A 26,308-nucleotide genomic window follows, 5' to 3' on the forward strand; every position below is an offset into this window, starting at 1 on the left:
CCCTTGCTTGATGAGCTGGGAAGGGTCGGGCTTTGAGGGGGGTATTAGGGTTAGTGCATTGGCAGATGGTGCACTTGCAGGTGATTTGGTTAAGTAGGGTTTTGTCTTCAGGAGAAAGAGGAGAAAAAGATTGTAAAAAATGGATTAAGGATTGGGGGCTGGGATGGAACAGGTCATGTAAGAGGCGGAAGAGAGACTCTTTGTCCTGAGAGCAGAGGGCGTCTTGTGATAAGGCTAAAACTGCAAGGGCAGACGGATTGTTGTCTGGTGCGTTTTCTGATAGGGCAACTGACCGGGCTACTCTGTCGGCCTTGTTGTTACCTCTTGCAATGGGGGAGTCGTCTTTTTGATGTGATTTGCAGTGGACTATGCCTAGTCGGTGTGGGAGTTGTGAAGCCTCTAAAAGTTTAGTAATTAAGGCTGAATTAGTTATGGAATTCCCTTTTGTGGTGAGGAGGCCTCGTTCTTTCCATACTGCCGCGTGGGACAAGAGAATGTGGAATACATACTTGGAGTCAGTGTACAATGTGAGAGACGTGTCCCGGGCCAGAGTGCAAGCTCTGGTGGTGGCAATGAGTTCAGCCTGCTGATTGGTTGTACCAGGGGGTAGGGCTCGTGCTTCAATGACATCTTCGAGGGAGACTACTGCATATCCTGAGTAGTGGATGCCCTCATGTTTGAAGGAGGACCCATCAGTAAACCAGATGAGGTCGGAGTGTGAGAGGGCGCCTTCGGAGATCGTGGAGTGGCACGGAAGGAAGTTGTGAAGGGCTTCCAGGCAATCATGAGAGGGAGTATGAGGAGAGTAGGGCAGAGGAAGAAGAGTGGCCGGATTTAGGGGCAGGCAGGGGAGGAAAGAAATGTTTGGATTTTGGAGGAAAGAGGACAGTAAGGTCAGGAGTCTGGAGGGGGGGAGAGTCTGTAAACTTTTGTAGGTTAAGAGATCTTTTAGGTGATGTGGGGACAGAATGGTAAGGGGCGCTCCGAATGTTAGTTTGTGAGCTTCTTTCTGCAAGAGCTGTCCAGCGGCTAATGCCCGTAGGCAGGGGGCCCATCCTCGAACTGTGGGGTCTAATTGCTTGGAGAGATAAGCTACTGGGGCAAAGGATGGGCCATAATATTGGCCTAGGACTCCTAGAGCTTGACTGGACCTCTCATGAATGTATAATGAGAAGGGTTTTGACAAATCAGGGAGATGGAGAGCTGGAGCTTTTACAAGGGCTTGACGGAGCTTAATGAAGGAGTGTCGGGGTGAGGATGATAATGGTTCTTCAGGGGGGCCCTTGCTGAGGTCGTATAGGGGTCTTGCCAACAGGGAGAAGTTAGGGATCCACGCTCTAAAATACCCAGCCAAGCCTAGAAAGGAAAGGATTTCTGTCTTGGTTTTGGGAACGGGCAGGTCAGAGAGGAGTCATTTTCTGTCTAAGGTAATGGACTTTCTTTGCTGAGACAGAAGGAATCCAAGGTAAGTGACAGAAGGGGAAGAGATTTGAGCTTTGACAGGGGATACTCGGTAACCTCTGGAAGCTAGAAGGTTAAGTAGAGACGCAGTGTCAAGTTGAGACTGTTCCCACGAGGGACTGCAGAGTAGAAGATCATCTACATATTGTAATAAAGTGGACTCGGGGTGATCATGGTGAAACTGTTTGAGGTCTTGAGCTAGGACTTGTCCAAAAATATGGGGACTATCTCGGAAGCCTTGTGGTAAAACTGTCCAAGTAAGCTGTACAGAATGTCTGGTGTATGGGTCCGTCCAGGTGAAGGCAAAAAAATCTTGGGAGGAGGGGTCTAGAGGAATAGAAAAAAATGCGTCCTTGAGATCTAGGACTGAGAAGTGGGATGCAGAAGCAGGGATCTGCGATAAAAGGGTGTATGGATTTGGAACTAAGGGATGGATAGGGACAACGGCTATGTTGATGAGGCGAAGGTCTTGGACAAGGCGGAAAGATCCATTGTTTTTTTTCACAGCTAATATGGGGGTATTAAATGGGGAGTGAGTGGGTCTGAGGTAGTTTTTGTTTAAGAGATCTTGAATGATGGGTTGGAGGCCTATGAGGGCTGAAGTGGTTAGGGGGTATTGGGCCTGACAGATATACTGAGAGGGGTCACGTAATTTGATAGAGGTAGGGGGACATAGGGCCATGGAGGGGCTTGTAATGTCCCAAACTTTGGGATTTACAGGGTGTATAAGGGCAGAACTGGAGCTTTCATTGGGTAGAGAGGGGTTGTCGGCTATGAGGGCCATCAGAAAGGGAGTACTGGGGGCTGTGGGATTGGATATAGTTATGGAAACGTGGAGGAGGGAAAGGATGTCCCGTCCTAGTAAAGGGATGGGACACTGGGGCATAACTAGGAAGGAGTGGGAGAAAGGTATGGGACTGTCTAGGATTGTGCATAAAAGGGGGGGGGTTTTAATGGGAAAATCTGTTTACCTCCTACCCCGACTATAGGAGTAATGGCTGGCGTGGTAGGGCCCCGGTATTCTCGCAAGACTGAGAAGGTGGCTCCTGTATCTAGGAGGAAGGAGATGGGGCGACCGTCTACTGTTAAAGTAACCCTGGGCTCCTGTTTGGTGATGGAAATGGTCGGGCGAGAAGCCCCCGGGCCCCATCAATCTTCTTCTGCCAGCCCCACTAGGGTGGGCTTAGGATGGGGGTTGTTCATCCAGCCTCCCCTTCGGGTGGTTGGGCAATCAGACCCCCAGTGGCCCTTTTTGTGGCATCTGGGGCATGGGGTGGTAGGAGATCTGGGGGAGGGGCACGCCCTTGACCAATGTCCCTCTTTTCCACACTTGAAACAAGCTCCTGGGGGGGGGGTTGTTTGTAGAGGGGCGCCCAGGTTGTGGTTTTATCAGCTGGACCAACATTTGGAAATTGGCCTGATCAGCCTTTTGTTTACAGCTTTCTTTCTCCTCCTCCCAGTTATGGAAGACTTTAAAGGCCACTGTTAGGATCTCAGTCTGTGGGGTAGCGGGGCCCTGTTCTAACTTTTTGAGTTTAGCTTTAATGTCAGGGCAGCTTTGAGCTAGGAAGTATGTCATAAGGACATGTCTTCCTTCAGGTGTTTCTGGGTCCAGGCTGGTATACTGTAATAGGGCTTGAGTGAGTCTATCTAAGAACTCGGAGGGGGTTTCGTCTCTCTTTTGAATTATGTCTTGGAGCTTTTGAAAATTGACTACTTTACGAGCTGCCTTTTTTAGACCTGCTATTAAGCAGGAGGCAAAAATATCTCGAGAGTGGAGACCCACAGCGGTGTTATAATCCCAGTGTGGGTCTTGTTTGGGGACAGCAGTGGGACCAGGGGGACAGGTGGGGTCAGTCCTGTGGGTTTCGGTAGCATGCATTTGGGCGAAGTCCCAAGCTCGTCTACACTCCTCAGGGAGGAGAGTATTGGCCAGGAGCATGAAAATGTCATGATGCGTGAGGCTGTAAGACTGGAGGGTCCATTGAAACTCCCTGATGTAGGTCGTGGGATCAGTGGAAAAGGAACCTAGGCGTTTCTCTAGTTGGGCTAAATCTCCTAAGGAGAAAGGTACGTGAACGCGCAAGATGCCTTCGGATCCTGCTACTTCCCGGAGCGGGGCGATAATTTTGGGAGGCCCTCGGGACCGAGTCTGAGGGGGACTGAAGGGTTCTGGCTCAGTCTGTGCAGGGGAAACAGGTAATGGGGGCAAAGCCGCGATAATTTTGGGAGGCTCTCGGGACCGAATCTGAGGGGGCAAAGACGGACGAGGCTCTTGGAACTTAGTTAGAGGGGGGCTGAAAGGCTCAGGCTTGATTTGCGGGAGGGGGGAAGGTGAGGGGGACGGAGGAGGAGGTGGTGAGGTGCAGGAGGAGATGGTGGAGGAGGGGGAAGGGAGAGGATGGGAGGCTTCTGCGGGGGTGGAGGCGGCGGCGGCGATAGAGGAAGGGGGAGGGGCTGTTGTAGGAGAAGAAGGGGAAGGGAGAGGATGGGAAGCTTCTGCCGCGGGGAAAGTGGCAGGGGTGGCGGCGGTAGAGGAAGGGGGAGTGGCTGTTGTAGGAGGAGAAGGGGAAGGGAGAGGATGGGAAGCTTCTGCCGCGGGGAAAGTGGCAGCGGTGGCAGCGGTAGAGGAAGGGGGAGGGGCTGTTGTAGGAGAAGAAGGGGAAGGGAGAGGACGGGAGGCTTCTGCCATGGGGAAAGAGGCGGCAGCGGCGGCGGAGAGTGGAGGGGTTGTAGGAGGGGGAGGGGCTGAAGGGGGAAGTCTGTATGGCGGAGGCTCGTCGGCCGGGTCAAAGGTAATTGAAGAGGGACTGGGAGTGTGTGGAGGGGAGGGAGACGGCTTGCAGGCTAGGAGAACTTGGGGCGGGGAGCAGGTGGTGCAGAGGCTGGGATTTTGAGCTAGGAGGCGAAAAGCTTCGATATAGGGAATCTCCTTCCATTTTTTCAGGCGCTGGCAGTAGTTAAAGAGATTGCGAGTGATGTTAGGATCAAGAGTTCCCCCTGCGGGCCATTGGTTGTTATTGTCTAGGGGGTATGTCGGCCAGTCTTGGGAGCAATATTTACGGAGAAGTTTTGGTTTTATATCAGGTGTCAGGGAGAGGGTAGCCAGATGCTTAAGCAGGCATTCAAGAGGTGAACTTTCAGGGAGGGATGAGGAGGCTCCCATGGCTAAAGGACAGAGAAGGCGACAAACAGGGTAAGACAAACGGAGATCCTCAGACTGGAGGCAGACCACAAGGAGACAAAGGGCGTCCCCGATGATCCTTGGTGGTCTGCGGAAACTCGTATATGAGTCGGAATTTCTTGGGAAGTGTGGGTCGTCACTCAGACTTCCCTAAGAAGGCAGAGTGCCGGAGTCACGAGGTACCTAGCGCTAGGCGTTTTCGGCAGACCGAACAGGTTTCGGCGGACGGAACAGAAGGAGGAGGGGGCGGGAAAGGGAGCGTTCTCATCCGCAAAGGAGTCACCTCATTTATGGCTGTTGGAGGGGGAGGGGCCTGAGGGTCCGCTGCAGCCGTGAAGGCCTGAGGCAGGGATTTATGGCTGTCGGGGGAGGGGCCTGAGGGTCCGCCGCAGCCATGAAGGCCTGAGGCGGGTAGCGTTCCCTCCTTGTCCCCGAGCGTCAGGGCCTTGCCGGACGATCACGGTCAATGGCACTGCGATAGCTCAGGGAAGAGTGGCCCACCCCGGGGCGGGGGGGGGGGGGACTTACCTAAAGGCCAGAGAGGAGTGGTGAGTGTGATGAGCCAGCGCCGGAAAAAGAGGACGAGGGCAAGCTGCTGCTGGTGTTGGGGGAAGACGGGGCCCAGTTGGGGTGTCCCGTCTCCCGGGTTTCGGCACCAATGAAAGGAAAGGAGCGACACACAACAGCAATTCACCGGAGAGTTCCGCTTTATTAGGGAAAGGTGCTGGGTTATATAGGATGGGGCATAGGGTGATTGTGGTGTTACTTCTACGGGGCTGGTGGCTGTTGGCTAGGTGCTGGGATTGGGAGGGGGGCGAGAGGTGATTGGGCTTCAGGTGGCGCCGGCGGGAACCGAGGACCCCGAAAAGAAGCCGGAAGTTCGCCATCTTACTGGTGGGGACCCTTCAGGAGGTAGGCTGCTCCTGGAAGGAAATATGACCTTAGACAAGGCAGCTTTCTTCAGTGTGGGCAATCCCAAAAGAGGGCTGACAGTGGAGGGACATTTTCTGGCAGCCTTCCCAGAAGCTGGGGTAATAAATTCTTCATTCCTGGAGGGGAATCTGGATGGTGTATCGCAGTATCCACCACCTTTCGTATTCCACTAAAGCTGGTCCCATGACATGACACATCTGCTGTTACCGGGGTGATGTAGAACCTGCTTTGCTTAGAAAGGCACTGTGAGGCACACAAGGGGGAGCTACATGGGAAGCCAGAAGACAACAGAACAACACTTTCAAATTATGAGAGAGAATACTTTTGAACTTGGAATTCTGTACCAGCTAAACTTTCAATTAAATACTGGTAGTCAATTAAACATGGTAGCTCTATTCAGATAAGGAAGGTATATGCTGCATCAATACAAGAAAGTAAATGGAGACATGGGATCCTGAATAAGAGCAATGCAGGAGGATAGATAAAAGGAAGGGAAGCCCAGGATTGCAGTCACATAGCTCCAGAGCAAAAGCATCTCAGATGAGAGCCATTTAGAAGACTCTAGGAGTGGTTTCTTAAGAAGATAAAATTGATATAATACCTAATATGGATATTGAGAGATTTACACAATTTGGGGAAATTTAAAGTACAAAAGACAACAATGAAGTGTGAATTAACTACCAAAAAAAGAAAGAACAGTCAACATGTTGTATGAAGCACATCATGGCTCAGTTGTGAATAGCGTTTATATAGTCACAATAATGTAAACATTTGGTCTAAAAAAAGTTATGACATATCTATATTGGGTGGGGGATACAGGAAATGTGTGCATTCATGGGTGGATCAAGAAGGGAGGAAGGAAAGTTAAGTCCTCCTTTTCTTTATAAGGAAAAAATAGGTAATACCTCAAACTGGAAAATTAAAGAGCAGAAATTAGATTATGTTATGTGGAGATATAGAGATAAATACCAAAGAATCAGATGAAAGAGTTGAAAGTGGGACCTGTAGGGGTAGAAATGCTACTAAGAAAATACTGGAGGTGAGGAAAGGTGAACTGTTAACTTTGTGACATGCATGACAGGATTTCTTCATTTTTTCTCCAGCTTTATTGAGATATAATTGACATGTAACATTGTGTAAATGTAAGGTGTGCGTGTGTTGATTTGATTCACTTATATATTGCAAAGTGACTACCACCATAGCATTAGCTAACACCTCCATCATGTCATATCTTGATTCTTTAAAATACAGTGTGCCTTTTATAAAATAACACCTTAGCAGAAGAAATATTTCCAAATTCACAAACTTTTCCAAAGAATAGGGAAGGAGGGAGAAGCACTCCCCAACTCATTTTATGGTGCTAACATAACCTTGCTACCAAACCCTAACAAGGACTTTGTGAATAAGACTGTAGGTTCCCTTCCTCATAAATAATGTTACAAACTATTCACAATCCAAATTCAGCAATATAAAAATATAAAATAGGACAACCAAGTTGGGCTTATCCCAGAAATGCAAAGTTAGTTTAATATTAGGAAATGAATGTAATTCATGACATTCAACATAAAATAATATGACTATTAATAAAGTAAAGCAATCTGGTAAAATGTAACTTCATTTGTTATAAAAAGTCTTGTCAAGGTAGAAATGAAAAGAACTTCTTTAATCTTAAAAAGGCTAATTACAAAAACACCTATGGAAAAAATCATGCCTAATGGTGAAATATGGAAATCTTTCCCTTGAATTAGGGAAAAAAGGTGAGGATGTCTGTTATCACCCCTAATCAATATTGTCACAAAAGGTCTTGCCAATAAAGTAAGAAGAGGGAAAATAAAGTGAATGGAAAGATTGGAAGGAAGATACAAAACAGGTGTTATTTGCAGATTATATAATTATAGTGGCAGAAAATCCCTAAGAATTTGCTGAATTTAAAAAATTAATGGGCGGAGCCAGAATGGCGGCATGAGTAGAGCAGTGGAAATCTCCTCCCAAAAACACATAGAGCTATGAAAATATGACAAAGAAAACTCTTCCTAAAATAGAGACCAGAGGACACAGGACAACATCCAGACCACATCCACACCTGCAAGAACCCAGCACCTTGTGAAGGGGGTAAGATACAAGCCCCGGCCCGGCGGGACCCGAGCGCCCCTCCCCCTGGCTCCTGGTGGGTGGAAAGAAACCGGAGCGGTTTTTTTTTTTTGGCGAGTGCTTTTTGGAAGCCTTAAAGGGACAGGGACCCCATTGCTAGGGAGGCAGGGCGGCGGGACCGGTGATCGGGTGCCTGGGACCGGCACCTGAGGACGGAGGAAATCATGCGTTTCCCCCCCTTTTTTTTTCTCTTTTTGGTGAGTGCTTTTTGGAAGCCTTAAAGGGACAGGGACCCCGGTGCTAGGGAGGCAGAGGAGCAGGACCAGTGAGCGGGTGCCTGGGACCAGCGCCTGAGGACAAAGAATATCGTGTGTTTTTCCCTGCGGGACCGGTGGGCGGGTGCCTGAGACTGGCACCTGAGGACAGAGGAAATCGCACGTTTTTCCCCTTTTTTTTTCTTTTTGGTGAGTGCTTTTTGGAAGCCTTAAAGGGACAAGGACCCCAGTGCTAGGGAGGCAGAGCAGCAGGACCGGTGAGCGGGTGCCTGCGACCGGCACCTGAGGACAAAAAAAATTGCGTGTTTTTTCCTTTTTTTTGTTCCCTCTCTCATTGTTGCTGTTGTTGTTTTGGTTTGGAGAGTACTTTTTGGAAGTCTTAAAGGGGCAGGACAGGACACTTAGACCAGAGGCAGGGAATCTGGGGATCTCTGGGCACTCTAACCCCCTGGGCAACAGGGAGCACAGAGGCCCCTTATGGAGATAAATAGCCTCCCGGCCGCTCCACCTCCAATGGGGCTCCACCACTTTGGAGGAGCAGCCCCAGCCAGGCCATGCCCACAGCAACAGCGGAGATAAACTCCATAGCAAACGGGCAGGTAGCAGAAGCCCTGTCTGCGCACACCTGACAAGCATAAGCCACTAGAGGTCACTATTCTCCCAGGAGAGGAAGGCCACAAACCAACAAGAAGGGAAGCTCTTCCAGCGGTCACTCGTACCAGCTCCGCAAACTATCTCTATCACCATGAAAAGGCAAAACTACAGGCAGACAAAGATCACAGAGACAACACCTGAGAAGGAGACAGACCTAACCAGTCCTCCTGAAAAAGAATTCAAAATAAAAATCATGAACATGCTGACAGAGATGCAGAGAAAAATGCAAGAGCAATGGGATGAGATGCAGAGAAAAATGCAAGAGCAATGGGATGAAGTCTGGAGGGAGATCACAGATGTCAGGAAGGAGATCACAGAAGTGAAACAATCCCTGGAAGGATTTATAAGCAGAATGGATAAGATGCAAGAGGCCACTGAAGGAATAAAAGCCAGAGAACAGGAACGTATAGAAGCTGACATAGAGAGAGATAAAAGGATCTCCAGGAATGAAACAACACTAAGAGAACTATGTGACCAATCCAAAAGGAATAATATTTGTATTATAGGGGTACCAGAAGATGAAGAAAGAGGAAAAGGGATAGAAAGTCTCTTTGAAGAAATAATTGCTGAAAACTTCCCCAAACTGGGGGAGGAAATAATCGAACAGACCATGGAAGTACACAGAACCCCCAACAGAAAGGATCCAAGGAGGACAACACCAAGACACATAGTAATTAAAATGGCAAGGATCAAGGACAAGGAAAGAGTTTTAAAGGCAGCTAGAGAGAAAAAGGTCACCTATAAAGGAAAACCCATCAGGCTAACATCAGACTTCTTGACAGAAACCCTACAGGCCAGAAGAGAATGGCATGATATACTTAATGCAATGAAACAGAAGGGCCTTGAACCAAGGATACTGTATCCAGCACTACTATCATTTAAATATGATGGTGGGATTAAACAATTCCCAGACAAGCAAAAGCTGAGGGAATTTGCTTCCCACAAACCACCTCTACAGGGCACCCTACAGGGACTGCCCTAGATGGGAGCACTCCTAAAAAGAGCACAGAACAAAACACACAACATATGAAGAATGGAGGAGGAGGAATAAGAAGGGAGAGAAGAAAAGAATCTCCAGACAGTGTATATAACAGCTCAATAAGCGAGCTAAGTTAGGCAGTAAGATACTAAAGAAGCTAACCTTGAACCTTTGGTAACCACGAATCTAAAGCCTGCAATGGCAATAAGTACATATCTCTCAATAGTCACCCTAAATGTAAATGGACTTAATGCACCAATCAAAAGACACAGAGTAATAGAATGGATAAAAAAGCAAGACCCATCTATATGCTGCTTACAAGAAAGTCACCTCAAGCCCAAAGACAAGCACAGGTTAAAAGTCAAAGGATGGAAAAACATATTTCAGGCAAACAACAGTGAGAAGAAAGCAGGGGTTGCAGTACTAATATCAGACAAAATAGACTTCAAAACAAAGAAAGTAACAAGAGATAAAGAAGGACACTACATAATGATAAAGGGCTCAGTCCAACAAGAGGATATAACCATTCTAAATATATATGCACCCAACACAGGAGCACCAGCATTTGTGAAACAAATACTAACAGAACTAAAGAGGGAAACAGACTGCAATGCACTCATCTTGGGAGACTTCAACACACCACTCACCCCAAAGGATACATCCACCAGGCAGAAAATAAGTAAGGACAAAGAGGCACTGAACAACACACTAGAACAGATGGACCTAATAGACATCTATAGAACTCTACATCCAAAAGCAACAGGATATACATTCTTCTCAAGTGCACATGGAACATTCTCCAGAATAGACCACATACTAGCTCACAGAAAGAGCCTCAGTAAATTCCAAAATATTGAAATTCTACCAACCAATTTTTCAGACCACAAAGGTATAAAAGTAGAAATAAATTCTACAAAGAAAACAAAAAGGCTCACAAACACATAGAGGCTACTAAATAATCAATGGATCAATGAACAAATCAAAATAGAGATCAAGGAATATATAGAAACAAATGACAACAACAACACTAAGCCCCAACTTCTGTGGGACGCAGTGAAAGCACTCTTAAGAGGAAAGTATATAGCAATCCAGGCACACTTGAAGAATGAAGAACAATCCCAAATGAATAGTCTAACATCACAATTATCGAAACTGGAAAAAGAAGAACAAATGAGGCCTAAAGTCAGCAGAAGGAGGGACATAATAAAGATCAGAGAAGAAATAAACAAAATTGAGAAGAATAAAACAATAGCAAAAATCAACGAAACCAAGAGCTGGTTCTTTGAGAAAATAAACAAAATAGATAAGCCTCCAGCCAAACTTATTAAGAGAAAAAGAGAATCAACACAAATCAACATAATCAGAAATGAGAATGGAAAAATCACGACAGACTCCACAGAAATACAAAGAATTATTAAAGACTACTATGAAAACCTATATGCCAACAAGCTGGAAAACCTAGAAGAAATGGACAACTTCCTAGAAAAATACAACCTCCCAAGACTGACCAAGGAAGAAACACAAAAGTTAAACAAACCAATTATGAGCAAAGAAATTGAAACGGTAATCAAAAAACTACCCAAGAACAAAACCCTGGGGCCAGACGGATTTACCTCGGAATTTTATCAGACACAGAGAAGACATAATACCCATTCTCCTTAAAGTGTTCCAAAAAATAGAAGAGGGAATACTCCCAAACTCATTCTATGAAGCCAACATCACCCTAATACCAAAACCAGGCAAAGACCCCACCAAAAAAGAAAATTACAGACCAATATCCCTGATGAATACAGATGCAAAAATACTCAATAAAATATTAGCAAACAGAATTCAACAGTATATCAAAAGGATCATACACCATGACCAAGTGGGATTCATCCCAGGGATGCAAGGATAGTACAACATTCGAAAATCCATCAACATCATCCACCACATCAACAAAAAGAAAGACAAAAACCACATGATCATCTCCATAGATGCTGAAAAAGCATTTGACAAAATTCAACATCCATTCATGATAAAAACTCTCAGCAAAATGGGAATAGAGGGCAAGTACCTCAACATAATAAAGGCCATATATGATAAACCCACTGCCAGCATTATTCTGAACAGCGAGAAGCTGAAAGCATTTCCTCTGAGATCAGGAACAAGACAGGGATGCCCACTCTCCCCACTGTTATTTAACATAGTACTGGAGGTCCTAGCCACGGCAATCAGACAAAACAAAGAAATACAAGGAATCCAGATTGGTAAAGAAGAAGTTAAACCATCACTATTTGCAGATGATATGATACTGTATATAAAAAACCCTAAAGACTCCACTCCAAAACTACTAGAACTGATATCGGAATACAGCAAAGTTGCAGGATACAAAATTAACACACAGAAATCTGTAGCTTTCCTATACACTAACAATGAATCAATAGAAAGAGAAATCAGGAAAACAATTCCATTCACCATTGCATCAAAAAGAATAAAATACCTAGGAATAAACCTAACCAAAGAAGTGAAAGACTTATACTCTGAAAACTACAAGTCACTCTTAAGAGAAATTAAAGGGGACACTAAAAAATGGAAGCTCATCCCATGCTCATGGCTAGGAAGAATTAATATCATCAAAATGGCCATCCTGCCCAAAGCAATATACAGATTTGATGCAATCCCTCTCAAATTACCAGCAACATTCTTCAATGAATTGGAACAAATAATTCAAAAATTCATATGGAAACACCAAAGACCCCGAATAGCCAAAGCAATCCTGAGAAAGAAGAATAAAGTGGGAGGGGGATCTCACTCCCCAACTTCAAGCTCTACTACAAAGCCATAGTAATCAAGACAATTTGGTACTGGCACAAGAACAGAGCCACAGACCAGTGAACAGATTAGAGACTCCAGATATTAACCCAAACAAATATGGTCAATTAATTTTTGATAAAGTAGCCATGGACATACAATGGCAAAATGACAGTCTCTTCAACAGATGGTGCTGGCAAAACTGGACAGCTACATGTAGGAGAATGAAACTGGACCATTGTCTAACCCCATATACAAAGGTAAACTCAAAATGGATCAAAGACCTGAATGTAAGTCATGAAACCATTAAACTCTTGGAAAAAAACATAGGCAAAAACCTCTTAGACATAAACATGAATGACCTCTTCTTGAACATATCTCCCCGGGCAAGGAAAACAACAGCAAAAATGAGCAAGTGGAACTACATTAAGCTGAAAAGCTTCTGCACAGTGAAAGACACCATCAGTAGAACAAAAAGGAACCCTACAGTATGGGAGAATATATTTGAAAATGACAGATCCGATAAAGGCTTGACGTCCAGAATATATAAAGAGCTCACACGCCTCAACAAACAAAAAACAAATAACCCAATTAAAAAATGGGCAGAGGAACTGAACAGACAGTTCTCTAAAAAAGAAATACAGATGGCCAACAGACACATGAAAAGATGCTCCACATCGCTAATTATCAGAGAAATGCAAATTAAAACTAGAATGAGATATCACCTCACACCAGTAAGGATGGCTGCCATCCAAAAGACAAACAACAACAAATGTTGGCGAGGCTGTGGAGAAAGGGGAACCCTCCTACACTGCTGGTGGGAATGTAAATTAGTTCAACCATTGTGGAAAGCAGTATGGCGGTTCATCAAATTGCTCAAAACAGACCTACCATTTGACCCAGGAATTCCACTCCTAGGAATTTACCCTAAGAATGCAGCAATCAAGTTTGAGAAAGACAGATGCACCCCTATGTTTATTGCAGCACTATTTACAATAGCCAAGAATTGGAAGCAACCTAAATGTCCATCGGTAGATGAATGGATAAAGAAGATGTGGTACATATACACAATGGAATACTACTCAGCCATAAGAAGTGGAAAAATCCAACCATTTGCAGCAACATGGATGGAGCTGGAGAGTATTGTGCTCAGTGAAATAAGCCAAGCGGAGAAAGAGAAATACCAAATGATTTCACTCATCTGAGGAGTATAAGAACAAAGGAAAAACTGAAGGAACAAAACAGCAGCGGAATTACAGAACCCAAAAATGGACCAAAAGGTACCAAAGGGAAAGGAAGTGGGGAGGATGGGTGGGCAGGGAGGGATAAGGGGAGGGGAAGAAGAAGAGGGGTATTAAGATTAGCATGCATGGGGGGGAGGGAGAAAGGGGAGGGTGGGCTGCACAACACAGAGAGGACAAGTAGTGATTCTACAACATTTTGCTAAGCTGATGTACAGTAACCGTAATGTGGTTGTTAGGGGGGACCTAATATAGGGGAGAGCATAGTAAACAGTATTCTTCATGTAAGTGTAGATTAAAGATTAAAAAAAAAAAGAAAGAAAGAAAGAAAAGGGGGATTACTCCTTGATAGGATAAAACTATTGGTATATCAAAGATCAACGCATGCTTTAAATGTCCTTAATGTTGATCACTTAAAGGGTGTCAGATGATCAGCTATGGAGGTACTCTTTTCTGATAATATTCCTTTCTCTTAATAAAAAAAAAAAAAGCAGTTCCTGTGTGCTGAACTCCAATGAGTTCTGCACAGTGGTATAGAGGACATGTCAAAGTGTGGGCAAAGGGTCTGTTTGTTTCTATGCAGAAGATCAAGGCCCAGCTTGGATACCCAGAAAATGAACTAAGATACGATATGAGGAGGAGCTTCTGGCATCAGCACTCTCTGGAGGACTTGTGCCAGGGAATGATCATCAAAAAGCCTCCACAGGGATCTGGGCGATGCTGCAGTTGTGGCTGCATCCACCCCACTGTTTCCTGGACTTGCCATTGGAATGAGGAGGGAGATGTCTAGGCTGGCATGTGCATATAGTGAGACAATGAATTTGACCGGATCTGTACTGTTGGAACTCAACCAGGAGTTGGGAGGGGTGCAAGTTGTAGCACTCCAAAATCTTATGACTATAGACTTTCTATGGTTAAAAGAACATATGGGATGTGAACAGATCCCAGAAATGGGCTGCTTTAATTTGTCTGATTTCTCTCAGACTGTTCAAGTACAGTTGGACAATATCCATCATATCATAGACAAATTTTCACAAATGCCTAGGGTGCCTAAATGGTTTTCTTGGCTTCACTGGAGATGGATGGTAATTATAGATTTGCTTTGTTTATGTCACCGTATTCCCATTATGTTAATATGTGTGTGCAAATTAGTTAGTAGTTTAAAACTTATACATACTTAAGGTACTCTACAAGAAGATATGTCAAAGAAATAATCAATCCTCCCATGTTTTCTTCCATATGCTACCTCTATAGCTTTTCTTCTTCCTTCCTAATTACAACCCTTAAATAGAATTCGTGCCTCATATCGAATTCACCGAGTATCATAATTCCTCCAGGTGGTAAAGATACCTCGAGACAAGTGCTGGGCATAGAAGCCACAGGGCATAAATCTGCAAAGAAGTAAAAAGCTAACCTTTTCAAACAATATGGCTTCTCTCTCACTTACCAACTTAACATTTCCCTGTATGGCCCCGGAAGAGACGGGTAAGACTCCTCAAGGGGAGGAACAACCTAAGACAGGCACAGTCGCAGGGGGGCCATCAGGTGAGAAATTGGGGATCAACAGAGGTGAGGCTCAGAATCTCACCCCCCCTGCTTTGAGAGAAATCTTCTGCATCCGTGGATGTTTTGCTGCCCTTGTCTAGCTTGGATTAATACTTAGTCCATAGGCACACACCTGATCATCTACATTTGCCCTCTTACAGCACTAAACTATGTTTTCTACCTTTCTCTTGCATCTACCTACCACTTCAGCATTTTATTAAAAATAAAAATAGTAATAATAATAAAGGGAGAAATGTGGGATCAACATATAAATCAAGTATAAAAATCAAACGAATATTCATATTTGACCTGATTGTTTATAGTTCATAATGTGTGATCAAAACCAAAAGTTTCTGTGATGAATGCCCTTGTACTGTTCACCATGTAAGAATTTATTCACTATGTAAGAATTCATTCACCATGTAAGAACTTGTTCGTTATGTTTCAGAAGATTGGAGACTGACGAGAATTAGGCTTGAGATGGATTAATGATTGTACTTTGAGCATTGACCCCCCTATACAGAATTTTATTGTTGTTAACAACTATTTGATCAATAAATATGAGAGATGCCCTCTCAAAAAAAAATTAATGTAAGAGTTTATCCAGGTTATTGGACACAAGGCCAATCACAAAAGCATATGTATCTCTTTATACAAACAACCATTAAAAGTTAAAACTTTTAAAGTGTATACTTTCTAATAGGTTTCTTCCAAAAATTTAATGAGGTGGGAAAAGAAGTCAATTGTGGGAGACTGATCAGCAATAAAAATGGTCAAAGAAACAAAACAGCCAAATGAACAAACGTGTTACATGAATCTTGATTTAAAAAAATAGAAAACTGTAAAAGATATTATAGTATAATTAGTTACTAGCAAAATTGAATAATTTGATTACACACATATGTGGGCATGTTGCAGTGCTGTTATAGGACAATGTCCTACAAGGAGCATGCTTTATCATTTAAGGGTAAAATTTCAGAATGTTTAGGATTATTTTTAAATAATATTATTTTTTTAATCTAAAAAGGTAGATAACAAGATCATGCCAAATGTTAATAGTTGTTGAATCAAGACAATGGGCAGAGAGGTGTTAATTGCATTATTTTCATTTTTTTAGGTTTAAAAATGTTCATAACACAGAGCTGAAAGAAATGTGAAGTTCTAACATCTAAAAAAAGGATGTTCAAGGACTTAATGGGATGTTGTAAAACTTTACTGCAAAAATGTTAAAAAAATCTAAGTGAATGAAATGATATAGTATATTCTTGGATTGAAATACTTATCTTCTAATGATATCAGTTCTCCAAAAATTGACTTAGAGACTCAATGAAATTTAAAACAGAATTTCAACAGATTAAAAAAAATATTTCTAACTTGATAAGCTGATTCTATTATGTAGATTAAAATGCAAAAAGAGCCAAGACACTTGAAGAAAAAAATCAAGATTGGAGGGTTTACTCAAAATCTTATCATGAAAATTTTATAAGGCTGTAATTAACACAGAGTAGTCTTGGTGCAGAGATTGGCAAATAGATCTGTGAAACAGAATAGAGGGCATAGATATAGACCTAAACACATCTATACACCTGATAAGTAACCTAGACTTGAGGAAAGGAAAACTTCAGTAAGTAGTACTGGATCAACTGAAAATCCATATGGGAAAAACAAAACATAACTTCTAACCTTACATGAGCATAATCAATTATAGATGGAGTATAACCTACAAAGGACTAGTATTCAGAGCACATAAACAGTGCCTGCATATTAGTAAGAAAACACAAAGAATTCAATAGAAAAATTTAAAGATTTGAACAGGTACTTCAAAAGCTGGTACATATAAATATAAAAAGGTACTCAGCCTCATTAGCAATCTGAAAAATGCAAATTAGAGCTCCAAAGTGTGAGGGCCGGGCCCCTGGCCAGGGCTCGGTCCCGGGGCTGATCCACCGCAGCTCCCTTGCCCAGTGGTAGTTCTAAGACCTGGTATTTTAGCCTTATCACCAGCTGGAGAAGATGGCGCCCATTTCCTGCTCACCACCCTTTCCCCTCTTCCCTGTTGGGGATTGGCCCAGCAGACTTCCGTACCCGTGCACAGCTCATGCTGCCTGCTTAGAGTGGCGCGTGACACCTATCCGCTTAAAGGTCACGCATGATACTGTCCCGGATTGGTTGGGTGACTGAATATAAGGGAGCCCGCCGGGAGGGAGAGGAGCTTCCCGACAACTGCTGTAACTGCCGTGAGAGATTAGACAATAAAGCCTAGAGAAGAATCAAGACCTTGGGCATGTTGCTTCGGTTCCTGAAGGGTCGTGACAAGTGGTGCCGAAACCCGGGAATCGCTAAACCTCGTCGCGACCTGATCCGCTGACCCTGGCGCCTGCCGATGAAGCATAGCTTGTAACTCTTCAGGAACGTCGCTGGATGCCGTTTGGTCGGCTGGCCAGACCGGGAGAGGGAACCAAGGAGGGTGAGTGGATCAGGGAGCAAACTGAAAGTATACGTGGCAGGGCAGACAGCAGGCAGTTGCGGTAGGTGTTTATGTGTAGTGTGTGTGTCCTGTTAGTGTTTGTGACATTGTTTATTATAATATATGGAATGAGGAGGCACCAGTGAAGGTTCACAGAGCGGCGACGAAATCAAAAGGTTCACGGAATTAGCGGCATAGTCCATCTAAATCATAACTAGGATACTTGCCCCTTTAGAGAGAGGATGGGGACGGAGGCCTCTAGGGTTAGGGCCGAGGAACCTCTGAAAGCGCTCCTTAGAGCTAATGGAACCCCTTTGAAAACGAAGACTGCCAGGGCATTCCTGAACACTATAGAGAATCATGCCCCATGGTTCTTAGATGAAGGAAAAATCACCAGCCCTTTATGGGACAGGCTGGGGGATGACCTACGCCGGGCAGACAAGAGGGAGCCCCTTCCACCAGGGACAATCCCTATTTGGGGTCCAGTAAAAAATTGCCTGAAGAGACAGAAGCCAAGCTGCCGAGAGGCCATCCAAGAGGGGGAGGAAATATTAGAGGAAGTACAAGAAGAGCGTGCCTCCGCAAAGGCATCGGAAGGGGGATCTGAACAGGGACTGCCATCTGATGAGGATGAAGACGGGGAACTTTCGGGGGACGAGCTAGAGAACAGGTTTAATAGCAGAGCATCACGCCCATCATTATATCCCTCCCTTGAACCGTTGAGACTCCAGCCAAGGGAGGAGGGGGAGGCTCACCACACCCCCCTAAAGGCAGATAATGCCAAAGCAGGGCTAGTAACTCCCTCAGCCCCCATCGAACCCTCACGATTAAAACCAGGACCATTCACTTCATGGCCCGAGCCGCCACCTTATCAGCACTGTCACTGTAAAGATGGCTGGGCGAGGTGGGTATGCAGAGAAGGGCAGGCAGCATTCCCTGTAATAGAAGACTTGAACACTCAGCAAAGATATCATCAACCCGTAGACTTCAAAATAATCAAAAGCCTGAAGGAGGCCGCCACCACCTATGGGCCTCAGGCCACCTTTACAGTCTCTGGTAGAATCAGTGGCCTCCTTGAACCTAACCCCAGATGACTGGGCCAATGTCGCCAGGGCGTCTCTCTCTGGAGGCCAGTATCTGACTTTTAAAACTGCGTGGCAGGAGTTTTCCCAGGATACTGCATGGTGTAATATTGCAGCAGGGAACCATCAATGGAACCTAGACATGTTAATGGGCTCTGGACCCTACTTAGGGCAGCACAATCAGGTCAACTACCCTCCCACGGTTTACTTACAGATTTCCACAGCCGCAGTCAGAGCTTGGAAGACCTTACAAGGCACAGGGGATCTACAGGGTCAGCTTACTAAGGTGTTGCAGGGGCCTAATGAGCCCTATGCAGATTTTCTCACGAGGTTGATGCAAACTGCCAGTAGGATCTTTGGAGATGCAGAAACAGCCATGCCCTTAGTCAAACAGTTAGCGTATGAGCAAGCAAACAAATGGTGTAAGGAAGCCATTCGGCCATGGAAAAATAAAGACTTAAACACCTATATTAAGGTATGTAGAGACATAAACGATAGTGTAGTTCAAGGGCAAGTGATGGCCGCTGCAATAACTCAAGGACTGCGCAATGCGCGTGGCAGAGCCACCCCTCCAGGGGCATGCTTCTATGGTAAGCAGCCAGGTCACTTGAAGAGGGACTGCCCCAAGCTAGGGGGACCAGGAGGTAATGCCACACCCATCAGGCAACCTCAACTGTGCCCTAGGTGCAGAAAAGGGAACCACTGGGCAAATGAGTGTAGATCAGTGGCCGATGTAGAAGGACGCCCACTGCCTCCACAGCAGCCAAAAAACGGGAGGTGGGGCCCCACACCTCAGGGCCCGCAAATGTATGGGGTGATTCAGCAAATCCCCCGAACACATTATCACCTGACCAATCAGAGCACTCACAAGGAGGCGGAGAACCAAGGAGAGCCACAATAGGGAGTGCCGGACTGGACATCCGTGCCACCACCCGCCTCGTACTGACTCCAGAAATGGGAGTTCAAGTAGTGGAGTCCGATTACAGGGGGCCCTTAAAGAGGGGGGTGGTGGGACTCCTTTAAGGCCGCAGTTCCACCACTAAAGCAGGCTTGATAGTCCATCCTGGAGTGATAGATCCAGATTTTGAGGGAATAGTAAAGGTGATGGTCTCCTCCCCGCTAGGCATTACCGCCATAAATCCAGGAGACCACATTGCTCAAATTCTCATGCTTCCCAGTAACCATGACAATTTTGACAGTAAGAAGGTCATAAGGGGGACCTCCGGCTTTGGGTCATCCGGGGCTCCACTAGCTTGTGTCATGCTAGAATTAGGGGACCGGCCTATGTATGTAATCCAAATTAGAGGCAAGGAGTTTGTGGGGCTGTTAGATACCGGGGCAGATCGCAGCATCATCAGGGAAGAAGAGTGGCCTAAAGACTGGCCTCTAAATCGAGCTGCACAAACACTGAGAGGTCTGGGGATAGCCCAGGCACCAATGTACAGTGCAGCCACACTGCCATGGAAGGACTTAGAGGGGCATCACGGTGTTATTCAACCATACATCCTAAAAATACCTATGTCCCTATGGGGACGAGATGTGTTAACACAAATGAATTTTAAACTAACCACAGAGACTTTTTACAGTGAGCAGTCTAATGCCATAATGAAAAAACAGGGGTACATGGGCACTAGAGGACTAGGGAAGGATCTCCAAGGGAAAGAACAACCAATCCTTTTAGCAGGGAGACCGCCCAAAGGGCTCGGAGGACCAGGATTGGGTTTTTCTTTGGGGCCACTGAGGGAAAACAGCCTATAGAAATAACATGGCAGTCAAAAAGGCCCGTGTGGGTACCTCAGTGGCCCCTCACCAAAGAAAAGAAGGAAGCAGCCCACACTTTAGTACAAGAACAGATAGCAGCTGGTCACCTCCAGCCCTCTACCTCGCCATGGAACACACCTATTTTTGTAATTAGGAAAATGTCTGGCAAGTGGAGATTACTCCATGATCTCAGGGCAGTGAACAGACAGATGGAGCTTATGGGACCTGTACAATTAGGCCTTCCTCTCCCTGTGGCCCTGCCCAGAGGATGGAATTCAATAGTGATAGATATCAAAGACTGTTTCTTCTCCATCCCGCTTCACCCCAGAGACTGTCAAAGGTTTGCCTTTACCGTGCCAGCAGTGAATCATAGTTGTCCCGATGAGCGATATGAGTGGATAGTATTGCCACAGGGCATGGCTAATAGCCCCACCATGTGTCAGATGTATGTAAAGAAGGCCTTACAAACTGTCAGGAAACAGTTTCCCCTGATAATCATCTATCACTATATGGATGACATTTTGCTGTGCAGTGAAGAGGAGAGACAACTGGAGTTGGCTCTCTGTTTCCTGCAGGAACATTTTGAGGAGTGGAACCTTAAAACAGCCCCTGAAAAGATCCAAACATTCAAAGTAAAGGAATATTTAGGAATGAGATTGGGAAACACAATGACCAGGCCATTAAAGGTAACCATAAGGACGGATCACCTGAAAACTCTAAATGATTTTCAAAAACTATTGGGAGACATTAATTGGGTTCATCCATATTTGAAACTCACCAATGAAGAGCTAAGTCCCTTATATAACCTCCTGAGGGGAGAACCTGATCTGGCCTCCCCTTGATCACTCACTGAAGAGGCGAGAAAAGCTATAACATTGGTTCAGTCACGCTTGCAGTTAGCGCAAGTCGAGCGGATTGATTACTCCAAACCAATTGCCTTCATAGTGCTCCCTAGCAATCATAGCCCCACAGGCGTACTGTGGCAAGAGGGCCTTATGCTATGGGTCTACTTGGCACATTCGCCCGGGAAGATCCTGGATTGGTTTCCCCAGAGTGTGGTCGAGCTGATCTTGAAAGGTGTCAGGGTATCCACGGAGACGTTCGGTGCCCCTCCAAATACCATCATTACCCCATATACTGCAAAACGAATTGAATGTCTTACCACCTGCTGTGATGCATGGGCTATCGCCTGCACCATATCTAGTGCCACCTTCGATAATCATTATCCAAAATCCCCCTGGCTCCAGTTTTGCCTAGCTAACCCGATCATTTTCCCTAAAACTACCAGGAGGGAACCCATTCCTAGGGCTAAGGTAATCTTTACCGACGGCTCTAAGGATGGCACCGCCGCAATAGTTACCAATGAACAATCATGGACCCTCACATTCCCGGCAACATCCGCCCAGCAGGTGGAGCTGCTGGCAGTGGTGCAGGCCTTTAAATTATTTCCCCACGAGCCATTTAACCTCCTGTCAGACAGTCAATATGTAGTTAACTCAGTTACCATTATAGAAAATGCAAGGCACATTAGACAGACATCGCCGGTCGCCGGAACACTTAGAAGCTTGCAGCACCTTATCTGGGATTGGGTCCATCCTTTCTTTATTGGACATATTAGGGCTCATACTCCACTCCCAGGCCCACTTGCCGAAGGAAATAGGAGAGCGGACAAACTAACCCGCAGCCCGTACATCCTAGCTTTAGCCAACCTGGTAGAACAGGCCACTAATTACCACAAGCTCTTTCATGTTAATTCCACCACCTTACGGATGAAATATCCTATTACAAGGGAGCAAGCGAGAGCCATAGTCCTCGGCTGTAAATGGTGCGTTGCTCTCCTACCCCTACCATCTCAAGGCATAAACCCAAAAGGACTACTACCAAACCACCTGTGGCAAATGGACGTCACACACATCCCCGAATTTGGGAACATTAAGTATGTTCATGTGTCCGTTGACACATGCTCAGGAGTAATCTTCGCCTCCTGCCACACGGGCAAAAAAGTCCGAGATGTTATTTCCCACTGCCTACAGGCATTCTCTGCCTGGGGCATGCCTAAACACCTGAAGACTGACAATGGACCAGCATATACATCCCGACCGTTTCTGACATTTACTCAGACTCTAAACATTGCTCATACAACGGGTATTCCATACAACCCTCAAGGACAGGGTGTAGTAGAGCGCACACACAGAACACTCAAGGCCACTCTAATAAAACAAAAAGGGGGAATAGGGGCAGACTACAAATCCCCTAAAGATAAACTTAATATCATCCTATTTATATTAAATTTTCTGACATTGGACATAAACGGCCAGAGTGCGGCTGAAAGACACAGTCAGTCTGCCGACCCTGACAGGAAACCCAAAGTACTGTGGAAAGACGTGCTGGAAGGTAACTGGAAAGGCCCGGACCCAGTACTTATCTGGACCCGAGGCTCTGTTTGTGTTTTCCCACAGGGCCAACACCAACCTATCTGGGTACCGGAGCGATACGTGAGGCAAGTGGAAAACTCGAGGACAGAAGAACAGAATGCTGATGCTGATAGCGCTCACGATCCTAGGGTGGACCCTGCCGCCAGCGAGAGTAAAGGCATGGCCACTGCCACTGCCCCTGAGTAACCTATCAGCAGAGACTTTGAACAGCCTGTCGCAAGATACCGCTTCTGCGCTGACGCAGCAAAACCTTATTAATACACACTTGAAGAACGGTATAGTCTTGGTGAACCAGCGCGTGGACCTTCTCCAGGAACAACTGGATTTGCTCGGTCAGACATGGCATTTGGGCTGTGTCAGTTCCTACACTGGACTGTGTGTTTCCAGCATTCCTTTCAACAACTTCTCTCGGGCTGCAAACCTATCCCGACAGCTGGGACACTTGCTGAACACAAACTGGTCTAGCGAACTCGAGGAGCTTACCACGCAGCTAAGATTAGAAATCATGAATGTTAGCTCTAACACTGTTAATGTTATCTCCATGTCTCAATCAGCTATGACAGTGTTTGATGCTGTAAAGGCTTGGTCCGGGGTGGGAGTTATGGGTGTGATTGTGATCACTGGACTGCTGCTTCTTGGCAGGGCAATTTGCTCTGTGCGGTGGCAGCAATTACAGGATAGACGAGTGCTGTTGCAAGCGATGGCTGCCCTGGAAGAAGGCGTCTCCCCAAATATATGGCTTCAGATGTTAGATCAGTAGCCAGAGACGGGTAAGATCTGGAGCTGCACATATCAACCTAAGACAGGGCACAGACCAGAGCTGTCTGCCGCCTGAAGATGGGTAAGAATGCTGCAGACTCTGGGCAACCTAAGACAGGCATGATCCAAAAGACACGCATTATGTTAAACAAAGAAGGGGGAGATGTGAGGGCCGGGCCCCTGGCCAGGGCTCGGTCCCAGGGCTGATCCACCACAGCTCCCTTGCCCAGTGGTAGTTCTAAGACCTGGTATTTTAGCCTCGTCACCAGCTGAAGAAGATGGCGCCCATTTCCTGCTCACCATCCTTTCCCCTCTTCCCTGTTGGGGATTGGCCCAGCAGACGTCCGTACCCGTGCACAGCTCGTGCTGCCCACTTAGAGTGGCGCATGACACCTATCCGCTTAAAGGTCATGCATGATACTGTCCCGGATTGGTTGGGTGACTGAATATAAGGGAGCCCGCCGGGAGGGAGAGGAGCTTCCCGACAACTGCTGTAACCGCAGTGAGAGATTAGACAATAAAGCCTAGAGAAGAATTAAGACCTTGGGCGTGTTGCTTTGGTCCCTGAAGGGTCGCGACACAAAGAAATACTATCATAAACTCACCAGATGGACAAACATTTAAAAAATCTAACATTGTCAAGTATATGAACAGGAAGTCTCACATACTGCTGCTGAGTGTATAAATAGTACAACCACTGTGGAAAACAATTTTGAATTACCTATTAATCCTGAAGAAGTACATGTACCCTTTGATCCAGCATGAATGATCCAAACTCTGAATAATCCATTGTCCATCAACAGTAGAGTGGTTGATAAAATGTGGTGCCCGCATACAATGAAATGCCATGTAGCAATGAGAGTAAATGGAGTAGAGATACATGGATGAATTTCACAATGTAATGTTGAAAAAAGAAGCCAGATGCAAAAGAATTCATACCATAGGATTTCATGTCTATAAAGGTCATAATATATCAAACAATTCATACCATATGACTATATGTATGTGTGTACCTATACATAGATAAAACATACGTATATAAAGTTCATAATATATAAAAGAATTCATATGGTCATATAAAGGTCATAAGCAAAGCTAAACTATTTTGGGGATAAAATTATAAGGAAAAGCACAGAAATTATTACCATAAAAAACAGAATAATGGTTACCTCTTTGTGGGGAAAGAAGGTGGATGTGACATATAGGTAATACGAGGGCTTTTGGAGTGCTGGCAGTGTTTCTATCTTGAGCTGGTTGTTAAACTGTCACATTCATGTTGTATGCATTTTTGTGTAAATATATTTCACAATAAAAAGGGAGAAGTAAAAACCAGCCAAACAAAATAAACACATGTTGTCTATATTCCACCAAAATATAGACTGTATTTAGTCAATGTGTCTGCTAGATACAATAAAGTATACAGTATTGGGTCCATTGGTTCTTTATATAAGCCACTGAGAAACTCACTGAGACAGAAGAATTCTAGTGGGTAAACTATACATTTTCAGTGCACTTGAAGCATTTGTTTACAGATGAATCTTCTAGTTGTATGTTGAAATGCAAAAGGAAGTCCTCTGTTTCTTCACCATAAATTTTAGCCGTTTCTTTTGAAACACAAAGAGATCCTGATTGAAAGCCAACTTGTGTTAACAGAAACGCTTTCAATCAGGAATAAGCATGAACTTCTGCTTGTGCACGTGTGTAACTTACTGCATGCTTTGTGCCATGCTAAGACCTTTATCTTATGACGACCTTTATCTCCATTTCACAAATGAGGTAACTACGGAAGAGAGGGGTTAGAGACTTGAAAGGAGCATAGCTCAGAAGCAATGGAGCAGGACCACACTCAGGTCTGGCTGGCTACTAACCCAGGCTCTTCTAGGGACTTTTTTTTTTTTTAAGCAGAGTACAAATTTTATTTAAAGTTACTTAGAGAGAGAAAAAGTACAGGCCACCTCAGCAAGGAGAGGTACCCTGAAAGGTTGGAGAGAGAAAGTTTAAAGTTAAAAGGTTATGACCTTTGAAAGTGTGGGTGACCTCAATGAGAGGAGTGCCCCAGAAGGTTGGGAGTTCCCCTTTTAAGGATTCTTTGGGAATGTTGATGCTGGGGTTCTTGTTTGCAGAGTCGATGAATGAACTTAGCAAACAGTCAAAATAGGAGAGCAAGGTACAGGCTTTTATTTAGAGATAAAGTGAGAGGAAAGAGCTCCTGGCTCAGGCCAGGAGGGGACAAGAGAGCCCCTCTTCTAGGGATTTTAATCACCAGGCTACACTGCCTAACGCACTCTAGGTCACAAAGATTCTTTGCTTGACCAGACTTCAGTTAGGTTCCTGAACCTTCAGCTAGGCCCCTCTGTGCACTTCCTTGTAAATTTAGTTTTAGCAAGAACCATGCTAAGTCAGTTTAACACCCCTTAGCCCCCACCTGGACCCTCTACCCTAACTGATCACTCCGATATCTGATCACGTCCCTCATCCTCCACTGGCCCCCAGGGGATGTCTGGCCACCCTGACCTATGTTCATCAGGTCTGCTGGTAGGTGGGTTCAGCCAGAATCCCCTTTTTCTCCTCAAGTTTCCTTCTAGCAATTTTCCAGCCACTGTGCCTCCACTCTGCTCCTTGGCTATAAACTTCTTGCTCATTCTCTC

The 26,308-nt window shown here is 45.2% G+C and overlaps 1 long non-coding RNA gene across 1 annotated transcript in view; it reads right to left on the reverse strand.

Moving 5' to 3' along the window:
• Positions 1-5,200: 5,200 nt before the first annotated feature.
• LOC140850379 (uncharacterized) overlaps positions 5,201-26,308 on the reverse strand; it is a 30,865-nt gene continuing 9,757 nt past the window's right edge. Inside the window, exon 3 of the long non-coding RNA XR_012133125.1 lies at positions 5,201-5,568. This is a non-coding gene — a long non-coding RNA (uncharacterized lncRNA). The remainder of the gene's footprint in view (positions 5,569-26,308) is intronic.

The sequence above is a fragment of the Manis javanica genome, chromosome 7 (genome assembly GCF_040802235.1).
Source record: "Manis javanica isolate MJ-LG chromosome 7, MJ_LKY, whole genome shotgun sequence".
Taxonomy (NCBI): Eukaryota; Metazoa; Chordata; class Mammalia; order Pholidota; family Manidae; genus Manis; species Manis javanica.